Source organism: Lithobates pipiens, unplaced genomic scaffold (genome assembly GCF_037356315.1).
Source record: "Lithobates pipiens isolate NorthernLeopardFrog02 unplaced genomic scaffold, aLitPip1_a1.2 Scaffold_30, whole genome shotgun sequence".
NCBI lineage: Eukaryota > Metazoa > Chordata > Amphibia > Anura > Ranidae > Lithobates > Lithobates pipiens.
In genome coordinates, this window is record NW_027507791.1 from 185,525,084 (window position 1) to 185,547,935 (window position 22,852).

Genomic DNA, 22,852 nt, shown 5'->3' on the forward strand with positions numbered 1-22,852 from the left:
GCCCGACCCTGCTTAGCATCCGAGATCAGACGAGATCGAGCGCATTCAGGGTGATGTGGCCGTAGGCGATCTTGCACCCTACTTACAACTCTCTTGACAAAAGCCAAGGTGGTCACCTCGGGCAATCGAGAGGAAAAATACAGCTGGTCGCCAAAGCCAACAACATAATGGAAAAAAGCCTGCGGCACCTGGTATTCCCAGGCGGTCTCCCATCCAGGTACTAAGCAGGCCCGACCCTGCTTAGCATCCGAGATCAGACAAGATCGAGTGCATTCAGGGTGATGTGGCCGTAGGCGATCTTGCACCCTACTTACAACTCTCTTGACAAAAGCCAAGGTGGTCACCTCGGGCAAACGAGAGGAAAAATACCGTAGGTCGCCAAAGCCAACAACATAATGGAAAAAAGCCTACGGCACCTGGTATTCCCAGGCGGTCTCCCATCCAGGTACTAACCAGGCCCGACCCTGCTTAGCATCCGACGTCAGACGAGATCGAGCGCATTCAGGGTGATGTGGCCGTAGGTAATCTTGCACCCTACTTACAACTCTCTTGACAAAAGCCAAGGTGGTCACCTCGGGCAATCGAGAGGAAAAATACAGCAGGTCGCCAAAGCCAACAACATAATGGAAAAGAGCCTACGGCACCTGGTATTCCCATGCGGTCTCCCATCCAGGTACTAACCAGGCCCGACCCTGCTTAGCATCCGAGATCAGACGAGATCAAGCGTATTCAGGGTGATGTGGCCAAAGGCAATCTTGCACCCTACTTACAACCTACTTACAACTCTCTTGACAAAAGCCAAGGTGGTCACCTCGGGCAATCGAGAGGAAAAATACAGCAGGTCGCCAAAGCCAACAACATAATGGAAAAAAGCCTACGGCACCTGGTATTCCCAGGCGGTCTCCCATCCAGGTACTAACCAGGCCCGACCCTGCTTAGCATCCAAGATCAGACGAGATCGAGCGCATTCAGGGTGATGTGGCCGTAGGCGATCTTGCACCCTACTTACAACTCTCTTGACAAAAGCCAAGGTGGTCACCTCGGGCAATCGAGAGGAAAAATACAGCAGGTCGCCAAAGCCAACAACATAATGGAAAAAAGCCTATGGCACCTGGTATTCCCAGGCGGTCTCCCATCCAGGTACTAACCAGGCCAGACCCTGCTTAGCATCCGAGATCAGACGCGATCGAGCGCATTCAGGGTGATGTGGCCGTAGGCAATCTTGCACCCTACTTACAACTCTCTTGACAAAAGCCAAGGTGGTCACCTCGGGCAATAGAGAGGAAAAATACAGCAGGTTGCCAAAGCCAACAACATAATGGAAAAAAGCCGACGGCACCTGGTATTCCCAGGCGGTCTCCCATCCAGGTTCTAACCAGGCCCGACCCTGCTTAGCATCCGAAATCAGACAAGATCGAGCGCATTCAGGGTGATGTGGCCGTAGGCAATCTTGCACCCTACTTACAACTCTCTTGACAAAAGCCAAGGTGGTCACCTCAGGCAATGGAGAGGAACAATACAGCAGGTCGCCAAAGCCAACAACATAATGGAAAAAAGCCTACGGCACCTGGTATTCCCAGGCGGCCTCCCACCCAGGTACCAACCAGCCCGACCCTGCTTAGCATACGAGAACGAGCGCATTAAGGGTGATGTGGCCATAGGCGGTCTTGCACCCTACTTACAACTCTCTTGACAAAAGCCAAGGTGGTCACCTCGGGCAATCGAGAGGAAAAATACAGCAGGTCGCTAAAGCCAACAACATAATGGAAAAAAGCCTACGGCACCTGGTATTCCCAGGCGGTCTCCCATCCAGGGACTAACCAGGCCCGACCCTGCTTAGCATCCGAGATCAGACGAGATCGAGCGCATTCAGGGTGATGTGGCCGTAGGCGGTCTTGCTCCCTACTTACAACTCTCTTGACAAAAGCCAAGGTGGTCACCTCGGGCAATCAAGAGGAAAAATACAGCAGGTCGCCAAAGCCAACAACATAATGGAAAAAAGCCTACGGCACCTGGTATTCCCAGGCGGTCTCCCATCCAGGTACTAACCAGGCCCGACCCTGCTTGGAATTCAAGATCAGATGAGATCGAGCGCATTCAGGTGATGTGGCCTTAGGCGATCTTGCACCCTACTTACAACTCTCTTGACAAAAGCCAAGGTGGTCACCTCGGGCAATCGAGGGGAAAAATACAGCAGGTCGCCAAAGCCAACAACATAATGGAAAAAAGCCTACGGCACCTGGTACTCCCAGGCGGTCTCCCATCCAGGTACTAACCAGGCCCGACCCTGCTTGGAATCCAAGATCAGACGAGATCGAGCGCATTCAGGTTGATGTGGCCATAGGCGATCTTGCACCCTACTTACAACTCTCTTGACAAAAGCCAAGGTGGTCACCTCGGGCAATCGAGAGGAAAAATACAGTAGGTCGCCAAAGCCAACAACATGATGGAAAAAAGCCTACGGTACCTCGTATTCCCAGGCGGTCTCCCATCCAGGTACTAACCAGGCACGACCCTGCTTAGCATCCGAGATCAGACGAGATCGAGCGCATTCAGGGTGATGTGGCCGTAGGCAATCTTGCACCCTACTTACAACTCTCTTGACAAAAGCCAAGGTGGTCACCTCGGGCAATCGAGAAGAAAAATACAGCACGTCGCCAAAGCCAACAACATAATGGAAAAAAGCCTACGGCACCTGGTACTCCCAGGCGGTCTCCCATCCAGGTACTAACCAGGCACGACCCTGCTTAGCATCTGAGATCAGACGAGATCGAGCGCCTTCAGGGTGATGTGGCCGTAGGCAATCTTTGCACCCTACTTACATCTCTCTTGACAAAAGCCAAGGTGGTCACCTCGGGCAATCGAGAGGAAAAATACAGCAGGTCGCCAAAGCCAACAACATAATGGAAAAAAGCCTACGGCACCTGGTATTCCCAGGTGGTCTCCCATCCAGGTACTAACCAGGCCCGACCCTGCTTGGAATCCAAGATCAGACGAGATCGAGCGCATTCAGGGTGATGTGGCCGTAGGCGATCTTGCACCCTACTTACAACTCTCTTGACAAAAGCCAAGGTGGTCACCTCGGGCAATCGAGGGGAAAAATACAGCAGGTCGTCAAAGCCAACAACATAATGGAAAAAAGCCTACGGCACCTGGTACTCCCAGGCGGTCTCCCATCCAGGTACTAACCAGGCCCGACCCTGCTTGGAATCCAAGATCAGACGAGATCGAGCGCATTCAGGGTGATGTGGCCGTAGGCGATCTTGCACCCTACTTACAACTCTCTTGACAAAAGCCAAGGTGGTCACCTCGGGCAATCGAGAGGAAAAATACAGCTGGTCGCCAAAGCCAACAACATAATGGAAAAAAGCCTGCGGCACCTGGTATTCCCAGGCGGTCTCCCATCCAGGTACTAAGCAGGCCCGACCCTGCTTAGCATCCGAGATCAGACAAGATGGAGTGCATTCAGGGTGATGTGGCCGTAGGCGATCTTGCACCCTACTTACAACTCTCTTGACAAAAGCCAAGGTGGTCACCTCGGGCAAACGAGAGGAAAAATACCGTAGGTCGCCAAAGCCAACAACATAATGGAAAACAGTCTACAGCACCTGGAATTCCCAGGCGTTCTCCCATCCAGCTACTAACCAGGCCCGTCCCTGCTTGGCATCTGAGATCAGACGAGATCAAGCGCATTCAGGGTGATGTGGCCGTAGGTAATCTTGCACCCTACTTACAACTCTCTTGACAAAAGCCAAGGTGGTCACCTCGGGCAATCGAGAGGAAAAATACAGCAGGTCGCCAAAGCCAACAACATAATGGAAAAGAGCCTACGGCACCTGGTATTCCCATGCGGTCTCCCAGCCAGGTACTAACCAGGCCCGACCCTGCTTAGCATCCGAGATCAGACGAGATCAAGCGTATTCAGGGTGATGTGGCCAAAGGCAATCTTGCACCCTACTTACAACCTACTTACAACTCTCTTGACAAAAGCCAAGGTGGTCACCTCGGGCAATCGAGAGGAAAAATACAGCAGGTCGCCAAAGCCAACAACATAATGGAAAAAAGCCTACGGCACCTGGTATTCCCAGGCGGTCTCCCATCCAGGTACTAACCAGGCCCGACCCTGCTTAGCATCCAAGATCAGACGAGATCGAGCGCATTCAGGGTGATGTGGCCGTAGGCGATCTTGCACCCTACTTACAACTCTCTTGACAAAAGCCAAGGTGGTCACCTCGGGCAATCGAGAGGAAAAATACAGCAGGTCGCCAAAGCCAACAACATAATGGAAAAAAGCCTATGGCACCTGGTATTCCCAGGCGGTCTCCCATCCAGGTACTAACCAGGCCAGACCCTGCTTAGCATCCGAGATCAGACGCGATCGAGCGCATTCAGGGTGATGTGGCCGTAGGCAATCTTGCACCCTACTTACAACTCTCTTGACAAAAGCCAAGGTGGTCACCTCGGGCAATAGAGAGGAAAAATACAGCAGGTTGCCAAAGCCAACAACATAATGGAAAAAAGCCGACGGCACCTGGTATTCCCAGGCGGTCTCCCATCCAGGTTCTAACCAGGCCCGACCCTGCTTAGCATCCGAAATCAGACAAGATCGAGCGCATTCAGGGTGATGTGGCCGTAGGCAATCTTGCACCCTACTTACAACTCTCTTGACAAAAGCCAAGGTGGTCACCTCAGGCAATGGAGAGGAACAATACAGCAGGTCGCCAAAGCCAACAACATAATGGAAAAAAGCCTACGGCACCTGGTATTCCCAGGCGGCCTCCCACCCAGGTACCAACCAGCCCGACCCTGCTTAGCATACGAGAACGAGCGCATTAAGGGTGATGTGGCCATAGGCGGTCTTGCACCCTACTTACAACTCTCTTGACAAAAGCCAAGGTGGTCACCTCGGGCAATCGAGAGGAAAAATACAGCAGGTCGCTAAAGCCAACAACATAATGGAAAAAAGCCTACGGCACCTGGTATTCCCAGGCGGTCTCCCATCCAGGGACTAACCAGGCCCGACCCTGCTTAGCATCCGAGATCAGACGAGATCGAGCGCATTCAGGGTGATGTGGCCGTAGGCGGTCTTGCTCCCTACTTACAACTCTCTTGACAAAAGCCAAGGTGGTCACCTCGGGCAATCAAGAGGAAAAATACAGCAGGTCGCCAAAGCCAACAACATAATGGAAAAAAGCCTACGGCACCTGGTATTCCCAGGCGGTCTCCCATCCAGGTACTAACCAGGCCCGACCCTGCTTGGAATTCAAGATCAGATGAGATCGAGCGCATTCAGGTGATGTGGCCTTAGGCGATCTTGCACCCTACTTACAACTCTCTTGACAAAAGCCAAGGTGGTCACCTCGGGCAATCGAGGGGAAAAATACAGCAGGTCGCCAAAGCCAACAACATAATGGAAAAAAGCCTACGGCACCTGGTACTCCCAGGCGGTCTCCCATCCAGGTACTAACCAGGCCCGACCCTGCTTGGAATCCAAGATCAGACGAGATCGAGCGCATTCAGGTTGATGTGGCCATAGGCGATCTTGCACCCTACTTACAACTCTCTTGACAAAAGCCAAGGTGGTCACCTCGGGCAATCGAGAGGAAAAATACAGTAGGTCGCCAAAGCCAACAACATGATGGAAAAAAGCCTACGGTACCTCGTATTCCCAGGCGGTCTCCCATCCAGGTACTAACCAGGCACGACCCTGCTTAGCATCCGAGATCAGACGAGATCGAGCGCATTCAGGGTGATGTGGCCGTAGGCAATCTTGCACCCTACTTACAACTCTCTTGACAAAAGCCAAGGTGGTCACCTCGGGCAATCGAGAAGAAAAATACAGCACGTCGCCAAAGCCAACAACATAATGGAAAAAAGCCTACGGCACCTGGTACTCCCAGGCGGTCTCCCATCCAGGTACTAACCAGGCACGACCCTGCTTAGCATCTGAGATCAGACGAGATCGAGCGCCTTCAGGGTGATGTGGCCGTAGGCAATCTTTGCACCCTACTTACATCTCTCTTGACAAAAGCCAAGGTGGTCACCTCGGGCAATCGAGAGGAAAAATACAGCAGGTCGCCAAAGCCAACAACATAATGGAAAAAAGCCTACGGCACCTGGTATTCCCAGGTGGTCTCCCATCCAGGTACTAACCAGGCCCGACCCTGCTTGGAATCCAAGATCAGACGAGATCGAGCGCATTCAGGGTGATGTGGCCGTAGGCGATCTTGCACCCTACTTACAACTCTCTTGACAAAAGCCAAGGTGGTCACCTCGGGCAATCGAGGGGAAAAATACAGCAGGTCGTCAAAGCCAACAACATAATGGAAAAAAGCCTACGGCACCTGGTACTCCCAGGCGGTCTCCCATCCAGGTACTAACCAGGCCCGACCCTGCTTGGAATCCAAGATCAGACGAGATCGAGCGCATTCAGGGTGATGTGGCCGTAGGCGATCTTGCACCCTACTTACAACTCTCTTGACAAAAGCCAAGGTGGTCACCTCGGGCAATCGAGAGGAAAAATACAGCAGGTCGCCAAAGCCAACAACATAATGGAAAAAAGCCTACGGCACCTGGTATTCCCAGGCGGTCTCCCATCCAGGTACTAACCAGGCCCGACCCTGCTTAGCATCCGAGATCAGACGAGATCGAGCGCATTCAGGGTGATGTGGCCGTAGGCGATCTTGCACCCTACTTACAACTCTCTTGACAAAAGCCAAGGTGGTCAACTCGGGCAATCGAGAGGAAAAATACAGCAGGTCGCCAAAGCCAACAACATAATGGAAAAAAGCCTACGGCACCTGGTATTCCCAGGCGGTCTCCCATCCAGGTACTAACCAGGCCTGACCCTGCTTAGCATCTGAGATCAGACGAGATCGAGCGCATTCAGGGTGATGTGGCCGTAGGCGATCTTGCACCCTACTTACAACTCTCTTGACAAAAGCCAAGGTGGTCACCTCGGGCAATCGAGAGGAAAAATACAGCTGGTCGCCAAAGCCAACAACATAATGGAAAAAAGCCTGCGGCACCTGGTATTCCCAGGCGGTCTCCCATCCAGGTACTAAGCAGGCCCGACCCTGCTTAGCATCCGAGATCAGACAAGATCGAGTGCATTCAGGGTGATGTGGCCGTAGGCGATCTTGCACCCTACTTACAACTCTCTTGACAAAAGCCAAGGTGGTCACCTCGGGCAAACGAGAGGAAAAATACCGTAGGTCGCCAAAGCCAACAACATAATGGAAAACAGTCTACAGCACCTGGAATTCCCAGGCGTTCTCCCATCCAGCTACTAACCAGGCCCGTCCCTGCTTGGCATCTGAGATCAGACGAGATCAAGCGCATTCAGGGTGATGTGGCCGTAGGTAATCTTGCACCCTACTTACAACTCTCTTGACAAAAGCCAAGGTGGTCACCTCGGGCAATCGAGAGGAAAAATACAGCAGGTCGCCAAAGCCAACAACATAATGGAAAAGAGCCTACGGCACCTGGTATTCCCATGCGGTCTCCCATCCAGGTACTAACCAGGCCCGACCCTGCTTAGCATCCGAGATCAGACGAGATCAAGCGCATTCAGGGTGATGTGGCCAAAGGCAATCTTGCACCCTACTTACAACCTACTTACAACCTACTTACAACTCTCTTGACAAAAGCCAAGGTGGTCACCTCAGGCAATGGAGAGGAAAAATACAGCAGGTCGCCAAAGCCAACAACATAATGGAAAAAAGCCTACAGCACCTGGTATTCCCAGGCGGCCTCCCATCCAGGCCCGACCCTGCTTTGCATACGAGAACGAGCGCACTCAGGGTAATGTGGCCGTAGGCGATCTTGCACCCTATTTACAACTCTCTTGACAAAAGCCAAGGTAGTCACCTCGGGCAATCGAGAGGAAAAATACATCAGGTCGCCAAAGCCAACAACATAATGGAAAAAAGCCTACGGCACCCGGTATTCCCAGGCGGTCTCCCATCCAGGTACTAACCAGGCCCGACCCTGCTTAGCAACCAAGATCAGACGAGATCGAGCGCATTCATGGTGATGTGGCCGTAGGCAATCTTGCACCCTACTTAAAACTCTCTTGACAAAAGCCAAGGTGGTCACCTCGGGCAATCGAGAGGAAAAATACAGCAGGTCGCCAAAGCCAACAACATAATGGAAAAAAGCCTACGGCACCTGGTATTCCCAGGCGGTCTCCCATCCAGGTATTAACCAGGCACAACCCTGCTTAGCATCCGACGTCAGACGAGATCGAGCGCATTCAGGGTGATGTGGCTGTAGGCGATCTTGCAGCCTACTTACAACTCTCTTGACAAAAGCCAAGGTGGTCACCTCGGGCAAACGAGAGGAAAAATACAGCAGGTCGCCAAAGCCAACAACATAATGGAAAAAAAGCCTACGGCACCTGGTATTCCCAGGCGGTCTCCCATCCAGGTACTAACCAGGCCCGACCCTGCTTAGCATCCGAGATCAGACGAGATCAAGCGCATTCAGGGTGATGTGGCCGTAGGCGATCTTGCACCCTACTTACAACTCTCTTGACAAAAGCCAAGGTGGTCACCTCAGGCATTGGAGAGGAAAAATACAGCAGGTCGCCAAAGCCAACAACATAATGGAAAAAAGCCTACGGTACCTGGTATTCCCAGGCGGCCTCCCATCCAGGTACCAACCAGGCCTGACCCTGCTTTGCATACGAGAACGAGCGCATTCAGGGTAATGTGGCCGTAGGCGATCTTGCACCCTATTTACAACTCTCTTGACAAAAGCCAAGGTGGTCACCTCGGGCAATCAAGAGGAAAAATACAGCAGGTCGCCAAAGCCAACAACATAACGGAAAAAAGCCTACGGCACCTGGTATTCCCAGGCGGTGTCCCATCCAGGTATTAACCAGGCCCGACCCTGCTTAGCATCCGACGTCAGACGAGATCGAGCGCATTCAGGGTGATGTGGCTGTAGGCGATCTTGCACCCTACTTACAACTCTCTTGACAAAAGCCAAGGTGGTCACCTCGGGCAAACGAGAGGAAAAATACAGCAGGTCGCCAAAGCCAAAAACATAATGGAAAAAAGCCTACGGCACCAGGTATTCCCAGGCGGTCTCCCATCCAGGTACTAACCAGGCCCGACCCTGCTTAGCATCCGAGATCAGATGAGATCGGGCGCATTCAGGATGATGTGGCCGTAGGCGATCTTGCACCCTACTTACAACTCTCTTGACAAAAGCCAAGGTGGTCACCTCGGGCAATCGAGAGGAAAAATACAGCAGGTCGCCAAAGCCAACAACATAATGGAAAAAAGGCTACGGCACCTGGTATTCCCAGGCGGTCTCCCATCCAGGTACTAACCAGGCCCAACCCTGCTTAGCATCTGAGATCAGACGAGATCGAGCGCATTCAGGGTGATGTGGCCATAGGCAATCTTGCACCCTACTTACAACTCTCTTGACAAAAGCCAAGGTGGTCACCTCGGGCAATCGAGAGGAAAAATACAGCAGGTCGCCAAAGCCAACAACATAATGGAAAAAAGCCTACGGCACCTGGTATTCCCAGGCGGTCTCCCATCCAGGTACCAACCAGGCCCAACCCTGCTTAGCATACAAGATCGAGCGCTTTCAGGGTGATGTGGCCGTAGGCGATCTTGCACCCTACTTACAACTCTCTTGACAAAAGCCAAGGTGGTCACCTCGGGCAATCGAGATGAAAAATATAGCAGGTCGCCAAAGCCAACAACATAATGGAAAAAAGCCTACGGCACCCGGTATTCCCAGGCAGTCTCCCATCCAGGTACTAACCAGGCCCGACCCTGCTTAGCATCCGAGATCAGATGAGATCGAGCGCATTCAGGGTGATGTGGACGTAGGCGATCTTGCATTCTACTTACAACTCTCTTGACAAAAGCCAAGGTGGTCACCTCAGGCAATCGAGAGGAAAAATACAGCAGGTCGCCAAAGCCAACAACATAATGGAAAAAAGCCTACGGCACCCGGTATTCCCAGGCGGTCTCCCACCCAGGTACTAACCAGGCCCGTCCCTGCTTAGCATCCGAGATCAGACGAGATCGAGCGCATTCAGGGTGATGTGGCCGTAGGCGATCTTGCACCCTACTTACAACTCTCTTGACAAAAGCCAAGGTGGTCACGTCGGGCAATCGAGAGGAAAAATACAGCAGGTCGCCAAAGCCAACAACATAATGGAAAAAAGCCTACGGCACCTGGTATTCCCAGGCGGTCTCCTATCCAGGTATTAACCAGGCCCGACCCTGCTTAGCATCCGACGTCAGACGAGATCGAGCGCATTCAGGGTGATGTGGCTGTAGGCGATCTTGCACCCTACTTACAACTCTCTTGACAAAAGCCAAGGTGGTCACCTCGGGCAAACGAGAGGAAAAATACAGCAGGTCGCCAAAGCCAACAACATAATGGAAAAAAGCCTACAGCACCTGGTATTCCCAGGCGGTCTCCCACCCAGGTACTAACCAGGCCCGTCCCTGCTTAGCATCCGAGATCAGACGAGATCGAGCGCATTCAGGGTGATGTGGCCGTAGGCGATCTTGCACCCTACTTACAACTCTCTTGACAAAAGCCAAGGTGGTCACCTCGGGCAATCGAGAGGAAAAATACAGCAGGTCGCCAAAGCCAACAACATAATGGAAAAAAGCCTACGGCACCTGGTATTCCCAGGCGGTCTCCCATCCAGGTACTAACCAGGCCCGACCCTGCTTAGCATCCGAGATCAGACGAGATCGAGCGCATTCAGGGTGATGTGGCCGTAGGCGATCTTGCACCCTACTTACAACTCTCTTGACAAAAGCCAAGGTGGTCACCTCGGGCAATCGAGAGGAAAAATATAGCAGGTCGCCAAAGCCAACAACATAATGGAAAAAAGCCTACGGCACCCGGTATTCCCAGGCGGTCTCCCATCCAGGTACTAACCAGGCCCGACGCTGCTTAGCATCCGAGATCAGACGAGATCGAGCGCATTCAGGGTGATGTGGCCGTAGGTGATCTTGCACCCTACTTACAACTCTCTTGATAAAAGCCAAGGTGGTCACCTCGGGCAATCGAGAGGAAAAATACAGCAGGTCGCCAAAGCCAAAAACATAATGGAAAAAAGCCTACGGCACCAGGTATTCCCAGGCGGTCTCCCATCCAGGTACTAACCAGGCCCGACCCTGCTTAGCATCCGAGATCAGATGAGATCGGGCACATTCAGGATGATGTGGCCGTAGGCGATCTTGCACCCTACTTACAACTCTCTTGACAAAAGCCAAGGTGGTCACCTCGGGCAATTGAGAGGAAAAATACAGCAGGTCGCCAAAGCCAACAACATAATGGAAAAAAGGCTACGGCACCTGGTATTCCCAGGCGGTCTCCCATCCAGGTACTAACCAGGCCCAACCCTGCTTAGCATCTGAGATCAGACGAGATCGAGCGCATTCAGGGTGATGTGGCCATAGGCAAACTTGCACCCTACTTACAACTCTCTTGACAAAAGCCAAGGTGGTCACCTCGGGCAATCGAGAGGAAAAATACAGCAGGTCGCCAAAGCCAACAACATAATGGAAAAAAGCCTACGGCACCTGGTATTCCCAGGCGGTCTCCCATCCAGGTACCAACCAGGCCCAACCCTGCTTAGCATACAAGATCGAGCGCTTTCAGGGTGATGTGGCCGTAGGCGATCTTGCACCCTACTTACAACTCTCTTGACAAAAGCCAAGGTGGTCCCCTCGGGCAATCGAGAGGAAAAATATAGCAGGTCGCCAAAGCCAACAACATAATGGAAAAAAGCCTACGGCACCCGGTATTCCCAGGCAGTCTCCCATCCAGGTACTAACCAGGCCCGACCCTGCTTAGCATCCGAGATCAGATGAGATCGAGCGCATTCAGGGTGATGTGGACGTAGGCGATCTTGCATTCTACTTACAACTCTCTTGACAAAAGCCAAGGTGGTCACCTCGGGCAATCGAGAGGAAAAATACAGCAGGTCGCCAAAGCCAACAACATAATGGAAAAAAGCCTACGGCACCTGGTATTCCCAGGCGGTCTCCCATCCAGGTATTAACCAGGCCCGACCCTGCTTAGCATCCGAGATCAGACGAGATCGAGCGCATTCAGGGTGATGTGGCCGTAGGCGATCTTGCATCCTACTTACAACTCTCTTGACAAAAGCCAAGGTGGTCACTGTTAGGTTGCTCGTCTTCTGTAAGTAACCCCTGGTAGCCTAGGCTAGGATTGAAGGGCGGAGGTCCCTTTCACCGGTGGACAAAACATTACACATACACACTATTGTACGTGAATAATGAATGTGCCTATTGAAGCACACACAACAGTTTTATTTAGTTTGAGCAGAAGGACAGCCCTGTGGTTTAACCAATCAGGTAATTCATACATACATCGACATTTTTCTTAAACTCATGACATTATCTAAGTCAAAGGTGAAATACAGTCTTCTGATAGTTATTTCGTCATTTCAACATCTGCTGACTGACCATATTCTTGCGTAACCAGTCCTATCTTAGCTTTGTACCTCTTACCGCAGACAGATGCATCCTAATATGTCAACATCTTGCATCTTAATTCTGAACTTAGTGAAATGCACGCCTAAGCATATTATCTTAGACCTTTAACCTAGTACCGTATATCTTTTGGCAACCTTAATAAGTATTCCCTTATAATCCTTCCTTTGATCATTCTGTGATTTACATAATGATCATTCCTTTTCTAATTTAATAGCACAGGCTTCATACTCCGAACCCTTGTGCTCTTGGTTTCTATACCATACCGTTGGATCCTTAACAATGGAAGTGAGTTTCAGATCCTTCGGAGCGACCGTGTTTCCCTTTTTACATAAACATTTGATTATCTTATAACAGGCATATAAAAATAGAATGAAGAGAATCACAGTGACAATTGTCATGGCAGCATTTCGGAGCCAAGATATTAATCCCCCAAAACTAAAACTGCTCGAGAAGGGATCCCAGTTTTTTCCTATGTTCCTTGCCTCTTTCTGTAGTTTATTTACCTCTTCCCTGTGTTGGGCAATAACGTCATAGTAGTCTGGGACTTCGATGCTGGTATTATGAATCCAGGTACAGCACTCATAATCCTCAGTAGTCTCACAGAGGCCAGTAAGGGCTGCACTCATACTTTCTATAGCCAACTCATGTAGTTCTAGTTGCTTCCTAATTGCCCTAGTTTCTAGATTTAGTTTGGTTATGTCATCAGAATTTTCCTCCAGAATCTCATCAATTATGCCAGTGTAATTATTTAATCTTTTCATTAGGTCAATTCCCCACCCTGTCCAGGAAGGGAACCATGCCCAGGCCATATCTTTTTCTAAAAACAATTCTCGTTTATTACGGTGTCTAAGGGGATATCTAGGATGCATGCTGGCTTCAAGGAGGTGACTTCCCTTGTTATCCCCTAATACCCCCATAATAGGAACCAGGGCTGCAAGGTAACACCACCCCTGGGGTTTGGTTGGGATCCAGGGGTGACAGAGTTTGCCGCAGCATATATATATGGTATTTCCTAGAGCTAGGGGTCGTTTATGGAACACGTTCCTAAGAGTATCAGAAAGGCCAGAGAGCACCAGTATTGACATTAATTGGTGTATTGTAGTCTTGGTACTGGAGCTAAGAAAGTCTAAAAAGGTGGCATTTAGGGTGGGATCTGAAGTATGGAAGAAAGAAGGACTGTTAAATGATGTCATTGAAATGTTAAGTTTTGCTTGTTTGCAAACCTCGGCTCCATCTGTGGTGTTTCCCAGTCGGAAACACCAGTCTGGGAAGTGGCTTCTACCTATAATTTGGAAAGTGAGGGTTTTATTTGGACGGGTCCTAGTAACATTCGTTAGGACGATAGGGGGTGTTCCATTAAGGAGGGGGGTAAAATTCAAGGGGACTGCCATGAGAGGGATTCTAGCTGTACTGGGATGTAGCTTGCTGCAAATCCAGCATTTCTCAAAACCAGATTTTTGAGCATAGCTATATTTGAATTTTAGTAGTAACATCTTGTTAGTCAGTCCCTTAGGTGACTCATTAACGGGTACAATACTTCTACTATGTCTTTGGCCGGGGGTATTATTCATCTTAGGTGGTCCACATATCCCTTTTAATAAACCTAAATCTTCTGGATGATATATACAGTTGGCTATAAACCATGTGGGCAGGAATACAAATAGTACCAGACTACCCCAAAGGCATACAGCCTTCCCTGACACTGAAGGTAAAAACATTTCTACAAGTTCTTATGCTTGTCCTTCTTCTTCGCTATCATGTAGGGTTTCAAGGGTTAATTGTCCAATGCCTTCCTGAATCTCTTGCAGTTCCGGTCGCTGTTCGGGTGGGTCGGGTTCTCCTTCAATAGGTGGGGGGTCGGGGGTTGTGGGAAGCAGTGGGCACTTTTTCAGCCTGCTGGCGTGGATCCAGGTGTTTCCTTGGTCAGTCAGGACCGCAGTTCTGGACACCTTTTCAACCTTCCAAGGTCCAGAGTAGATTGGTCCGATCCTCTTTTTGTGGGCCAGTTGCTTGACTAGCACTTGATCTCCTGGGATGAAGGGGTGTGTTGGCTCTGTGGAAAGAGGAGAAAAGGTGACAGAAACGTGTTCGTTCATTTCATGAAGCATACTTACCAGGTTTTTCACGTACATTTCCTGTTGGGAATAAATGTCAATATCAGTGTCTTGGTCTAATGGGGGTAATTCTATGTTTGCGGGGACTCCCATCAAAATTTCAAAAGGTGAAAGTTTCGTTCTGGCATGGGGTGCCGTTCTAATCTGGAATAGCACAGAAGGGAGGTGATCAAGCCATCCCTTCATTGTGCCCCCTGTGGCCTTTTTCAATTTATCCTTTATATTTCTATTCATTCTTTCCACTACCCCTGCGCTTTGAGGGTGATAGGGGATGTGTAGTTTCCATTGCAGCCCTAACAATTTAGCCACAGCCTGGGTAACGGAGGAGCTGAATGCAGGTCCCCTATCTGACCAAATAGATGTTGGTATGCCAAACCTACAAATCCAGTTATTCAGCAAGCATTTTGCTGCTATATTGGCTGTCTCACCTGCACAGGGAGTGGCTTCAACCCAGCCTGAAAATTTATCTATGACAACGCACAGGTATCTTAAGTTCCCCTTTTGTTTTGGCATGTGTGTGAAGTCTACTTGTAAATCTGTAAGGGGACCCATTGGTGGGGGTAGATGACCATGTAGGCCATGCCGTTTGCCCTGCACATTGTTTTGAGCACAGGTAAGGCAACTTGTGGTCAGGAGTTTGACTTGTTTGTTCAAGGCGTTTGTGCAGAAAGATTTGGTGTACATAGTGGCTAAAGGGACGGCACCTATGTGTCCTGGACCATGAAGGTAGGAGAGAATTAGAATACTGCTTGCCTCAGGTATTCCCAATATCTTCCCCTCTTTTGACCACAGACCCTCTGGGTCTTTGGTCAAGCCAGCCTTCACCCAATACAAGACATCTTCCTCAGTGGCTAATGATTGCATTTGTGCCACTACAGATTTAAAGTTAGGACAGGTGAAATGATCCTTAAAGTACATGGACGTGGGGGTGGGCTCCTGGGTGGAGGACTGGGCTGCCTTTTTCGCTTCTCGGTCAGCTAAAGCATTTCCCTTGGAAAGTTTGCTATTATCTGAAGAATGTGCTTTTACTTTAATTATTGCCACCTCTTTTGGGAGCAAAATAGCCCGAAGAAGTGCCTCAATCTGGGTAGCATTGGAAATAGGTTTATTATCCGCTGTTTTAAAACCTCTTTTAGCCCATATTACTCCGAAGTCATGCACCACCCCAAATGCATATCTACTGTCAGTGTAAATGTTCACCTTCTTATCTGTAAATAAAATGCAGGCCCTGGTGAGGGCTTCCAGTTCAGCCACCTGAGCCGAAGAGGGGGGCAGTGGTTTGGCTTCTAATACCTTGTTTGGCAACTGGACTATTGCATATCCTGTTTGGAAGGTGGAATCAGAGGGACGGGAGCAACTACCGTCCACAAAAACATCGTCTGCATTGGTAATCGGTACGTCGGTGAGGTCTGGTCTTGGTGATGTGATAGACTCCACTCGTGTTATACAGTCATGAAACTGGTCTGGGTCTTGTGGTAGGCGTAACATGGAGTGCAAGAGACGGACGGCAGGGTTGTTGGCGGGAACATATTTGAGAGACAGATTGTCTGTGTTCATGAGGGAAATCTCATATCCGCTGAGTCTTTGTGAGGTCATGTGTTGGGTGTTCATGTTCTGTATGAGGTGGGTGACAGAATGTGTGGTGTAAAGTGTCATCGGGTGTCCCAAGACCATCTTGTTGGCATCTTGTACGGCCATAGCACAGGCGGCTAAATTCTGAAGGCATGATGGCATGCCTTGAACCTGAAGGGGGAGTTTTTTAGATAGGTAGGAGACAGGGCGGTAGCCTGTTCCATGCTGTTGTGTTAGCACGGCGGCAAAAGAGCTTCCTGAAACTACACAGTACAGCTGAAAAGCTTTACCATAGTCTACCAATCCCAGGGCGGGAGCATTTGACAGACTGTTTAATAGAGCTTGAAAAGCTTGTAGTCTGTCTTCAGTCCAATCTATTAATTTAGGGGCTGTCGAGCCAGTAGCCTCTCTTAGGATACTATCATAATGAGAACAGTCAGGGATCCATTGGCGGCAATATACAATTGCACCCAAAAATGAGAGTAGGGCGGCCTTGTCTTTTGGCGGACTGAGAGCTTGTAGGGCTGCGGCACGTTTAGGTGACACCAGCCTTGTTCCTTCTCTAAGGATACAACCTAAGTATTCAACCTGGGACTGGCACCATTGCACCTTCTTCCTGGAGGCGAGGTGTCCAGCTCGGGCTAAGTGTCCCAACAGTGATGTTGAATCGACCGCACAGTCTTCAGCAGTTCGACTGCACAGGAGCAAGTCGTCCACATACTGTATCAGTACCGACCCTCGCTCAGATGTCCAAGACTTGACAGTCTCGTTGAGTACCATAGAGAAGGCGGCTGGACTGTCTACATACCCTTGCACTAAACGCGTCCAGGTTAACTGGCCCCCGGCCCAGGAGAAAGCAAACATAGGTTGGGCTTCCTCCGCAATGGGAATGCTAAAGAAAGCATTCGCTAAATCAATTACTGTGTAGCATAGAGAGTCTGCCGGTATGCATGAGAAAATAAAAGTGATGTCTGAGACTAGGGGTGGGAGGGGAATCACTTGTTTGTTTACTGCTCTGAGGTCTTGTACAAGTCTCCACTCCCCACTGGCCTTTTTTACGGGGTAAATGGGCGTGTTCCAGGGACTGATGATTGGTCTCAGGATACCTTTTGATATGTAATCATTAATTTGAGGGGAGATGCCTTGGACTTTCTCTGGGGGTAGGGGATACTGTTTTTGATATTGTATCCCTGCATCTGATCGCATTTGGGGTGCATATGGTGTGCAATTAATAAAGCCCACACTACCTTTGTTTTCTGCCCAAATCGTGTGATGGTCAATGGAGGAAGGTATCATCAGAAAGAAACTCCTGTGTGCATGTCTTTTTGGGCTGTGTAAGTCACAAAGAGGGGAACTTGCAGTGAGGGAGCCGTCTTTGTCAAACTTAATGGTAATGTTCAACTGGGATAGTAAATCTCTGCCCATGAGGGACACTGGACAGGAAGTCAGGACAGCGAAACTCTGCATACATAGCTCTAGTCCATCCGGGGTAGAGACTGGTAAAGGCGGGGTGACGGAATGAGTGACCGATGTCCCATTTATTCCAATAGAGTGTCCCTCAGTACACAGTGGTGTGTCATACCTCTCATCATTTAATGAGCTAAAAGTGGCACCTGAATCAAGCAGGAAACACACTATGTGGTTGTCTACGCGTAATATAACTTGTGGTAGACTCTTCCATGATAGGTTGTGGCACACCAGACTGAGGGAAGGAACATACTCTAGGCATCTCTATTGGGGGTGTGTTTGTCGGGTAGACGGCCACTGCATAGGGATTCGAGGGGGAGGTCTGTTAGAGGTTGGGGTGTAGGGTGGCTGTGCAAGCCCATGGTTTTGAGATGGTGTTTGGGGAGGTGGCGGATATTGGGGGTACCTTGTAGTGTGAGGGGGGGGGCGATTAGTAGCATTGTACCCCCTTCCTCTGCCCCTTGGATAGCTCGCCCTCTGTCTATATGGGCACTGTGATTTCCAATGTCCCTGTTCCCCACAATTAAAACATCCTTGGTCAGGTGGGTAGGGCTGCATGGTCATGAGGTGCGGTGGTGAGGATGAGGTTTCAGGTGTGACTAGGGTTTGTGTTTGTGTCAAGGAGGGGAAAATTCCCCCTTTTTGTTCAAAGACTCCTGAAGTCTCTCTGGACCTAGCGTCCTTCATGAATTCATCTGGTGCTTGCTCTGCCCATTTGGGGTTTGTGAATTTGAGCAAGTGCGTCACTTTGGGATCGCCTCCCGACATGATGGTAGTAGTAAATAATTGTGGTGTGACCCCATCTACAGCTTTCCATAGGGAGTATACTCTGGTACAGTAATCATAGAATTTCTCTTTAGGTCCCTGCTTGGCTAGGATCAGTTCTTGGAGTGCAGATGATCCTTTGTATAATTTGGACCAATGACCTCCCATGCCTTTCCAAAAGGATATCCAATCCTTATTGGTCTGAATATGGGTTGTCCATAGGTTGTCTACAGGGGCTACTTCTGGGCTGTCTGGGTCTACAATGCTAAGAATACTTTTTATGTCATCTTTGTCAAGCCCTGTGCCTGCACTATATTTTGCCAGAAAGGTACCTGCATCTCGTGGATACTTCTTGGGATTGGGACATAGTTCTTTTATTTTGGAGAGTGTACCCAAAGGTAATGGTATATGCACCTCGGTGTTCCCCATAGTCATCAAAGGTGCTTTGAGTGAAGCCCCTACTGCTTCTCTCTCAGTTTCCTCTTCTATGGATAATGTCCCTGTTTTACTAATTGGACCTGACTCCTCAGTTTTGGGAATAGGTGTCTCTTTTGTATGGCTTCTTGTAGTGGTGGGGGGCAGCGCTATAATCCTATCCTGCGCTTCTTTCAACATTTCCTCCTTCTTCCCTAATTGCTTTCTTAACTTTTCTAGTTCCTTTTGTAAGTCCTCCATCCTATGTACCTCTCTCTCTCTTCCCTCCTGAAATTCCTTCTCCCTTACTTCCAAGTTTTTCTGATACATTTCTAACTCTATTTTCCTATCCACTTGTACCTTTTCTGCCTCATTGAGGACTATTTCTTTTTGTTGTAGGCCTTCCATAAGTGTTTCTAACTCAGTTCTCCTTTTTCCTATTCTCTCTTCTTCCTCCTTTTTCTTCTCTTCAAACTCTTTTATTTTTGCCTCTAATTCCTGCATTTCGGGACTACCCACTTCTTCTTGTCCTGTAACTTCTTCCTGTCTCCCCTCTTCCTCTCTGCCCCTACTTATTTGTTCCCATTGGGCCACTTGTTCTGGTGTTGCTGTGGCGTGTGCTATGGCGGCTAGGACTACAGGATCCAGTGAAGGATATAATTGAAGGTATGGACCTGGCGTCCCATCTTCGTTTTTTACCATAACATAAGGTGGGGGTGGACATTGAGGCGGGGGAGGGGGAGGTGAGGGGGGTGCAGGGGCTTCAGCCATAGCACTGGGTCCTATATTTGGAGTAAGCTTTGTAGTTTTATTAATATGCTTCTTTTTATATTTGTGTAGACATTTATCCCATGCATGGTAACAATCTTTTATATATTGAATATTTTCCCACTTCCCTGGAGGGTACGAATTTTTGTGGATTTGGCATATTTTACTTACTTCCTGCCAGTCTTCCTCAGTACAAGGACCATATGGCCCTGGGTCATGTATCCCCAATTGCTGACACCTTTCTCGGACTTGTGTCCAAAATGGTTCTACCTGGGGGCCAGGGATCATATTACTGACAAATTCATAGGGTGATGGGGTGGCCATAGCTTGGGTTGCTGCAGTATTCCCCATCTAGTAGTCTGGGCAGTGTGTGTCTAGTGGCAGGACACAGGTGATAACACCCGGTTTGTCCAACAATCCGGTCTCTGGTCTGGGAGTAGGATCCCTGATCTTTTTTGGGGCAGATGGACTTATATAAAACTATGAAGATTTACCCTTAATATACGATGAAGGGTAAATTTTTCCTGGTGGCGGGATATACCCCTCTTACACCAAGTCTGCAAGAGAACCCCCCTGGTCTGGTGGTCAGTAAAATCCACTTGTCATCTATTCTTAGGAAGAGTAGACCTAACGTGCAATGGGGGCAGGCGGATGCTATGTCACTACAAGAGGGCTCCTCATATTCTGCACTCATTTAAACAACAACAATTATTTTCCTTATACTCTATATTAAAACTTATACTCTATATACTTACACGTGTACCTAGAGAGAAACAGACATATTCTTAATATACTTTAAGACATGAAATAACCGTATTGCAATACATTTATCAATTTATAGTGCACTTTTTTTTAAAAAAAATCAAATGGGCGTCCACTCCACCAATCCCTTTGTCACGGGCGTAATCTACTACTTCCCGTGTTAAAAATACTATCACCAATAGTTTTAAGTCAGACCAACCTAGTCGGACTCCCCTAAACCTATAAATTCCTTGCGAGCCCTTTTAACCTCCCGAGGGACCAGCCTAGTCCACCGCGAAGGCACAGTTACTTCTTTTAATTTTAAACTAAGTTCGTAGCGGCCGCCCGGACAGAGTAAGTGTTTACACCATTCACCAATCAGGTAAAAAAGAGTAAAGTGACTTACCTGTCGCAAGACGAGACGAACCCCACTTTGCTGGTACCAAAACTGTTAGGTTGCTCGTCTTCTGTAAGTAACCCCTGGTAGCCTAGGCTAGGATTGAAGGGCGGAGGTCCCTTTCACCGGTGGACAAAACATTACACATACACACTATTGTACGTGAATAATGAATGTGCCTATTGAAGCACACACAACAGTTTTATTTAGTTTGAGCAGAAGGACAGCCCTGTGGTTTAACCAATCAGGTAATTCATACATACATCGACATTTTTCTTAAACTCATGACATTATCTAAGTCAAAGGTGAAATACAGTCTTCTGATAGTTATTTCGTCATTTCAACATCTGCTGACTGACCATATTCTTGCGTAACCAGTCCTATCTTAGCTTTGTACCTCTTACCGCAGACAGATGCATCCTAATATGTCAACATCTTGCATCTTAATTCTGAACTTAGTGAAATGCACGCCTAAGCATATTATCTTAGACCTTTAACCTAGTACCGTATATCTTTTGGCAACCTTAATAAGTATTCCCTTATAGTCACCTCGGGCAATCGAGAGGAAAAATACAGCAGGTCGCCAAAGCCAACAACATAATGGAAAAAAGCCTACGGCACCTGGTATTCCCAGGCGGTCTCCCATCCAGGTACTAACCAGGCCCGACCTTGCTTAGCATCCGAGATCAAACGATATTGAGCGCATTCAGGGTGATGTGGCTGTAGGCGATCTTGCACCCTACTTACAACTCTCTTGACAAAAGCCAAGGTGGTCACCTCGGGCAATCGAGAGGAAAAATACAGCAGGTCGCCAAAGCCAACAACATAATGGAAAAAAGCCTACGGCACCTGGTATTCCCAGGCGGTCTCCCATCCAGGTACTAACCAGGCCCGACCCTGCATAGCATCCGAGATCAGATGAGATCGAGCGCATTCAGGGTGATGTGGCCGTAGGCGATCTTGCATCCTACTTACAACTCTCTTGACAAAAGCCAAGGTGGTCACCTCGGGCAATCGAGAGGAAAAATACAGCAGGTCGCCAAAGCCAACAACATAATGGAAAAAAGCCTACGGCACCTGGTATTCCCAAGCGGTCTCCCATCCAGGTACTAACCAGGCCCAACCCTGCTTAGCATCCGAGATCAGATGAGATCGAGCGCATTCAGGATGATGTGGCCGTAGGCGATCTTGCCCCCTACTTACAACTCTCTTGACAAAAGCCAAGGTGGTCACCTCGGGCAATCGAGAGGAAAAATACAGCAGGTCGCCAAAGCCAACAACATAATGGAAAAAAGCCTACGGCACCTGGTATTCCCAGGTGGTCTCCCATCCAGGTACTAACCAAGCCCGACCCAGCTTAGCATCTGACGTCAGACGAGATCGAGCGCATTCAGGGTGATGTGGCCGTAGGCGATCTTGCACCCTACTTACAACTCTCTTGACAAAAGCCAAGGTGGTCACCTCGGGCAATCGAGAGGAAAAATACTGCAGGTCGCCAAAGCCAACAACATAATGGAAAAAAGCCTACGGCACCTGGTATTCCCAGGCGGTCTCCCATCCAGGTACTAACCAGGCCCGACCCTGCTTAGCATCCGAGATCAGACGAGATCGAGCGCATTCAGGGTGATGTGGCTGTAGGCGATCTTGCACCCTACTTACAACTCTCTTGACAAAAGCCAAGGTGGTCACCTCGGGCAAACGAGAGAAAAAATACAGCAGGTCGCCAAAGCCAACCACATAATGGAAAAAAGCCTACAGCACCTGGTATTCCCAGGCGGTCTCCCACCCAGGTACTAACTAGGCCCGTCCCTGCTTAGCATCCGAGATCAGACGAGATCGAGCGCATTCAGGGTGATGTGGCCGTAGGCGATCTTGCACCCTACTTACAACTCTCTTGACAAAAGCCAAGGTGGTCACCTCGGGCAATCGAGAGGAAAAATACAGCAGGTCGCCAAAGCCAACAACATAATGGAAAAAAGCCTACGGCACCTGGTATTCCCAGGCGGTCTCCCATCCAGGTACTAACCAGGCCCGACCCTGCTTAGCATCCGAGATCAGACGAGATCGAGCGCATTCAGGGTGATGTGGCCGTAGGCGATCTTGCA

At 49.4% G+C, this 22,852-nt stretch overlaps 31 non-coding genes and 26 pseudogenes across 31 annotated transcripts in view; all 57 read right to left on the reverse strand.

Annotated features, from left to right (window-relative positions):
- LOC143952711 (5S ribosomal RNA) overlaps positions 1-67 on the reverse strand; it is a 119-nt gene extending 52 nt beyond the window's left edge. The window contains exon 1 of the ribosomal RNA XR_013267861.1: positions 1-67. This exon is cut by the window's left edge and continues 52 nt beyond it. This is a non-coding gene — a ribosomal RNA (5S ribosomal RNA).
- A 109-nt stretch (positions 68-176) lies between these two features.
- On the reverse strand, positions 177-295 carry LOC143943470 (5S ribosomal RNA; annotated as a pseudogene).
- A 109-nt stretch (positions 296-404) lies between these two features.
- Positions 405-523, reverse strand: LOC143954759 (5S ribosomal RNA). The gene has a single exon (XR_013269718.1). It is a non-coding gene; the product is annotated as a 5S ribosomal RNA (ribosomal RNA).
- Positions 524-632: 109 nt separating this feature from the next.
- On the reverse strand, positions 633-751 carry LOC143954175 (5S ribosomal RNA). The gene has a single exon (XR_013269190.1). It is a non-coding gene; the product is annotated as a 5S ribosomal RNA (ribosomal RNA).
- A 120-nt stretch (positions 752-871) lies between these two features.
- Positions 872-990, reverse strand: LOC143950804 (5S ribosomal RNA). The gene has a single exon (XR_013266137.1). It is a non-coding gene; the product is annotated as a 5S ribosomal RNA (ribosomal RNA).
- Positions 991-1,099: 109 nt separating this feature from the next.
- On the reverse strand, positions 1,100-1,218 carry LOC143944190 (5S ribosomal RNA; annotated as a pseudogene).
- A 109-nt stretch (positions 1,219-1,327) lies between these two features.
- LOC143947064 (5S ribosomal RNA) lies at positions 1,328-1,446 on the reverse strand (annotated as a pseudogene).
- A 326-nt stretch (positions 1,447-1,772) lies between these two features.
- On the reverse strand, positions 1,773-1,891 carry LOC143951563 (5S ribosomal RNA). The gene has a single exon (XR_013266823.1). It is a non-coding gene; the product is annotated as a 5S ribosomal RNA (ribosomal RNA).
- Positions 1,892-2,000: 109 nt separating this feature from the next.
- LOC143948538 (5S ribosomal RNA) lies at positions 2,001-2,118 on the reverse strand (annotated as a pseudogene).
- Positions 2,119-2,227: 109 nt separating this feature from the next.
- LOC143947232 (5S ribosomal RNA) lies at positions 2,228-2,346 on the reverse strand (annotated as a pseudogene).
- Positions 2,347-2,455: 109 nt separating this feature from the next.
- LOC143954632 (5S ribosomal RNA) lies at positions 2,456-2,574 on the reverse strand. The gene has a single exon (XR_013269605.1). It is a non-coding gene; the product is annotated as a 5S ribosomal RNA (ribosomal RNA).
- Positions 2,575-2,683: 109 nt separating this feature from the next.
- Positions 2,684-2,802, reverse strand: LOC143954443 (5S ribosomal RNA). Its single transcript, XR_013269434.1, has one exon. It is a non-coding gene; the product is annotated as a 5S ribosomal RNA (ribosomal RNA).
- A 110-nt stretch (positions 2,803-2,912) lies between these two features.
- On the reverse strand, positions 2,913-3,031 carry LOC143943820 (5S ribosomal RNA; annotated as a pseudogene).
- Positions 3,032-3,140: 109 nt separating this feature from the next.
- On the reverse strand, positions 3,141-3,259 carry LOC143944795 (5S ribosomal RNA; annotated as a pseudogene).
- Positions 3,260-3,368: 109 nt separating this feature from the next.
- On the reverse strand, positions 3,369-3,487 carry LOC143946866 (5S ribosomal RNA; annotated as a pseudogene).
- Positions 3,488-3,596: 109 nt separating this feature from the next.
- LOC143947911 (5S ribosomal RNA) lies at positions 3,597-3,715 on the reverse strand (annotated as a pseudogene).
- A 109-nt stretch (positions 3,716-3,824) lies between these two features.
- On the reverse strand, positions 3,825-3,943 carry LOC143943688 (5S ribosomal RNA; annotated as a pseudogene).
- A 120-nt stretch (positions 3,944-4,063) lies between these two features.
- LOC143950805 (5S ribosomal RNA) lies at positions 4,064-4,182 on the reverse strand. The gene has a single exon (XR_013266138.1). It is a non-coding gene; the product is annotated as a 5S ribosomal RNA (ribosomal RNA).
- Positions 4,183-4,291: 109 nt separating this feature from the next.
- Positions 4,292-4,410, reverse strand: LOC143944191 (5S ribosomal RNA; annotated as a pseudogene).
- Positions 4,411-4,519: 109 nt separating this feature from the next.
- LOC143947065 (5S ribosomal RNA) lies at positions 4,520-4,638 on the reverse strand (annotated as a pseudogene).
- Positions 4,639-4,964: 326 nt separating this feature from the next.
- LOC143951564 (5S ribosomal RNA) lies at positions 4,965-5,083 on the reverse strand. Its single transcript, XR_013266824.1, has one exon. It is a non-coding gene; the product is annotated as a 5S ribosomal RNA (ribosomal RNA).
- A 109-nt stretch (positions 5,084-5,192) lies between these two features.
- Positions 5,193-5,310, reverse strand: LOC143948539 (5S ribosomal RNA; annotated as a pseudogene).
- A 109-nt stretch (positions 5,311-5,419) lies between these two features.
- Positions 5,420-5,538, reverse strand: LOC143947233 (5S ribosomal RNA; annotated as a pseudogene).
- Positions 5,539-5,647: 109 nt separating this feature from the next.
- Positions 5,648-5,766, reverse strand: LOC143954633 (5S ribosomal RNA). Its single transcript, XR_013269606.1, has one exon. It is a non-coding gene; the product is annotated as a 5S ribosomal RNA (ribosomal RNA).
- Positions 5,767-5,875: 109 nt separating this feature from the next.
- LOC143954445 (5S ribosomal RNA) lies at positions 5,876-5,994 on the reverse strand. The gene has a single exon (XR_013269436.1). It is a non-coding gene; the product is annotated as a 5S ribosomal RNA (ribosomal RNA).
- Positions 5,995-6,104: 110 nt separating this feature from the next.
- Positions 6,105-6,223, reverse strand: LOC143943821 (5S ribosomal RNA; annotated as a pseudogene).
- A 109-nt stretch (positions 6,224-6,332) lies between these two features.
- On the reverse strand, positions 6,333-6,451 carry LOC143944796 (5S ribosomal RNA; annotated as a pseudogene).
- A 109-nt stretch (positions 6,452-6,560) lies between these two features.
- LOC143954468 (5S ribosomal RNA) lies at positions 6,561-6,679 on the reverse strand. Its single transcript, XR_013269457.1, has one exon. It is a non-coding gene; the product is annotated as a 5S ribosomal RNA (ribosomal RNA).
- A 109-nt stretch (positions 6,680-6,788) lies between these two features.
- On the reverse strand, positions 6,789-6,907 carry LOC143954350 (5S ribosomal RNA). The gene has a single exon (XR_013269350.1). It is a non-coding gene; the product is annotated as a 5S ribosomal RNA (ribosomal RNA).
- Positions 6,908-7,016: 109 nt separating this feature from the next.
- On the reverse strand, positions 7,017-7,135 carry LOC143943471 (5S ribosomal RNA; annotated as a pseudogene).
- Positions 7,136-7,244: 109 nt separating this feature from the next.
- Positions 7,245-7,363, reverse strand: LOC143947913 (5S ribosomal RNA; annotated as a pseudogene).
- Positions 7,364-7,472: 109 nt separating this feature from the next.
- LOC143953712 (5S ribosomal RNA) lies at positions 7,473-7,591 on the reverse strand. The gene has a single exon (XR_013268769.1). It is a non-coding gene; the product is annotated as a 5S ribosomal RNA (ribosomal RNA).
- Positions 7,592-7,929: 338 nt separating this feature from the next.
- LOC143943475 (5S ribosomal RNA) lies at positions 7,930-8,048 on the reverse strand (annotated as a pseudogene).
- A 109-nt stretch (positions 8,049-8,157) lies between these two features.
- On the reverse strand, positions 8,158-8,276 carry LOC143946270 (5S ribosomal RNA; annotated as a pseudogene).
- Positions 8,277-8,386: 110 nt separating this feature from the next.
- Positions 8,387-8,505, reverse strand: LOC143950280 (5S ribosomal RNA). Its single transcript, XR_013265696.1, has one exon. It is a non-coding gene; the product is annotated as a 5S ribosomal RNA (ribosomal RNA).
- Positions 8,506-8,832: 327 nt separating this feature from the next.
- On the reverse strand, positions 8,833-8,951 carry LOC143947062 (5S ribosomal RNA; annotated as a pseudogene).
- Positions 8,952-9,060: 109 nt separating this feature from the next.
- On the reverse strand, positions 9,061-9,179 carry LOC143947766 (5S ribosomal RNA). Its single transcript, XR_013265335.1, has one exon. It is a non-coding gene; the product is annotated as a 5S ribosomal RNA (ribosomal RNA).
- Positions 9,180-9,288: 109 nt separating this feature from the next.
- LOC143954623 (5S ribosomal RNA) lies at positions 9,289-9,407 on the reverse strand. Its single transcript, XR_013269597.1, has one exon. It is a non-coding gene; the product is annotated as a 5S ribosomal RNA (ribosomal RNA).
- A 109-nt stretch (positions 9,408-9,516) lies between these two features.
- Positions 9,517-9,625, reverse strand: LOC143948180 (5S ribosomal RNA; annotated as a pseudogene).
- A 109-nt stretch (positions 9,626-9,734) lies between these two features.
- On the reverse strand, positions 9,735-9,853 carry LOC143953335 (5S ribosomal RNA). The gene has a single exon (XR_013268427.1). It is a non-coding gene; the product is annotated as a 5S ribosomal RNA (ribosomal RNA).
- A 109-nt stretch (positions 9,854-9,962) lies between these two features.
- On the reverse strand, positions 9,963-10,081 carry LOC143950767 (5S ribosomal RNA). Its single transcript, XR_013266103.1, has one exon. It is a non-coding gene; the product is annotated as a 5S ribosomal RNA (ribosomal RNA).
- Positions 10,082-10,190: 109 nt separating this feature from the next.
- Positions 10,191-10,309, reverse strand: LOC143947477 (5S ribosomal RNA; annotated as a pseudogene).
- Positions 10,310-10,418: 109 nt separating this feature from the next.
- Positions 10,419-10,537, reverse strand: LOC143950600 (5S ribosomal RNA). Its single transcript, XR_013265952.1, has one exon. It is a non-coding gene; the product is annotated as a 5S ribosomal RNA (ribosomal RNA).
- Positions 10,538-10,646: 109 nt separating this feature from the next.
- Positions 10,647-10,765, reverse strand: LOC143954480 (5S ribosomal RNA). Its single transcript, XR_013269468.1, has one exon. It is a non-coding gene; the product is annotated as a 5S ribosomal RNA (ribosomal RNA).
- A 109-nt stretch (positions 10,766-10,874) lies between these two features.
- Positions 10,875-10,993, reverse strand: LOC143954180 (5S ribosomal RNA). The gene has a single exon (XR_013269194.1). It is a non-coding gene; the product is annotated as a 5S ribosomal RNA (ribosomal RNA).
- Positions 10,994-11,102: 109 nt separating this feature from the next.
- On the reverse strand, positions 11,103-11,221 carry LOC143944937 (5S ribosomal RNA). Its single transcript, XR_013265072.1, has one exon. It is a non-coding gene; the product is annotated as a 5S ribosomal RNA (ribosomal RNA).
- A 109-nt stretch (positions 11,222-11,330) lies between these two features.
- Positions 11,331-11,449, reverse strand: LOC143954624 (5S ribosomal RNA). The gene has a single exon (XR_013269598.1). It is a non-coding gene; the product is annotated as a 5S ribosomal RNA (ribosomal RNA).
- A 109-nt stretch (positions 11,450-11,558) lies between these two features.
- LOC143948181 (5S ribosomal RNA) lies at positions 11,559-11,667 on the reverse strand (annotated as a pseudogene).
- A 109-nt stretch (positions 11,668-11,776) lies between these two features.
- LOC143953336 (5S ribosomal RNA) lies at positions 11,777-11,895 on the reverse strand. Its single transcript, XR_013268428.1, has one exon. It is a non-coding gene; the product is annotated as a 5S ribosomal RNA (ribosomal RNA).
- Positions 11,896-12,004: 109 nt separating this feature from the next.
- Positions 12,005-12,123, reverse strand: LOC143951147 (5S ribosomal RNA). The gene has a single exon (XR_013266446.1). It is a non-coding gene; the product is annotated as a 5S ribosomal RNA (ribosomal RNA).
- Positions 12,124-21,356: 9,233 nt separating this feature from the next.
- LOC143947979 (5S ribosomal RNA) lies at positions 21,357-21,475 on the reverse strand (annotated as a pseudogene).
- A 109-nt stretch (positions 21,476-21,584) lies between these two features.
- Positions 21,585-21,703, reverse strand: LOC143950987 (5S ribosomal RNA). Its single transcript, XR_013266301.1, has one exon. It is a non-coding gene; the product is annotated as a 5S ribosomal RNA (ribosomal RNA).
- A 109-nt stretch (positions 21,704-21,812) lies between these two features.
- Positions 21,813-21,931, reverse strand: LOC143944302 (5S ribosomal RNA). The gene has a single exon (XR_013265014.1). It is a non-coding gene; the product is annotated as a 5S ribosomal RNA (ribosomal RNA).
- Positions 21,932-22,040: 109 nt separating this feature from the next.
- On the reverse strand, positions 22,041-22,159 carry LOC143946383 (5S ribosomal RNA; annotated as a pseudogene).
- Positions 22,160-22,268: 109 nt separating this feature from the next.
- On the reverse strand, positions 22,269-22,387 carry LOC143951524 (5S ribosomal RNA). Its single transcript, XR_013266789.1, has one exon. It is a non-coding gene; the product is annotated as a 5S ribosomal RNA (ribosomal RNA).
- Positions 22,388-22,496: 109 nt separating this feature from the next.
- LOC143953148 (5S ribosomal RNA) lies at positions 22,497-22,615 on the reverse strand. Its single transcript, XR_013268257.1, has one exon. It is a non-coding gene; the product is annotated as a 5S ribosomal RNA (ribosomal RNA).
- Positions 22,616-22,724: 109 nt separating this feature from the next.
- On the reverse strand, positions 22,725-22,843 carry LOC143954493 (5S ribosomal RNA). Its single transcript, XR_013269480.1, has one exon. It is a non-coding gene; the product is annotated as a 5S ribosomal RNA (ribosomal RNA).
- Between the last annotated feature and the right edge of the window lie 9 nt (positions 22,844-22,852).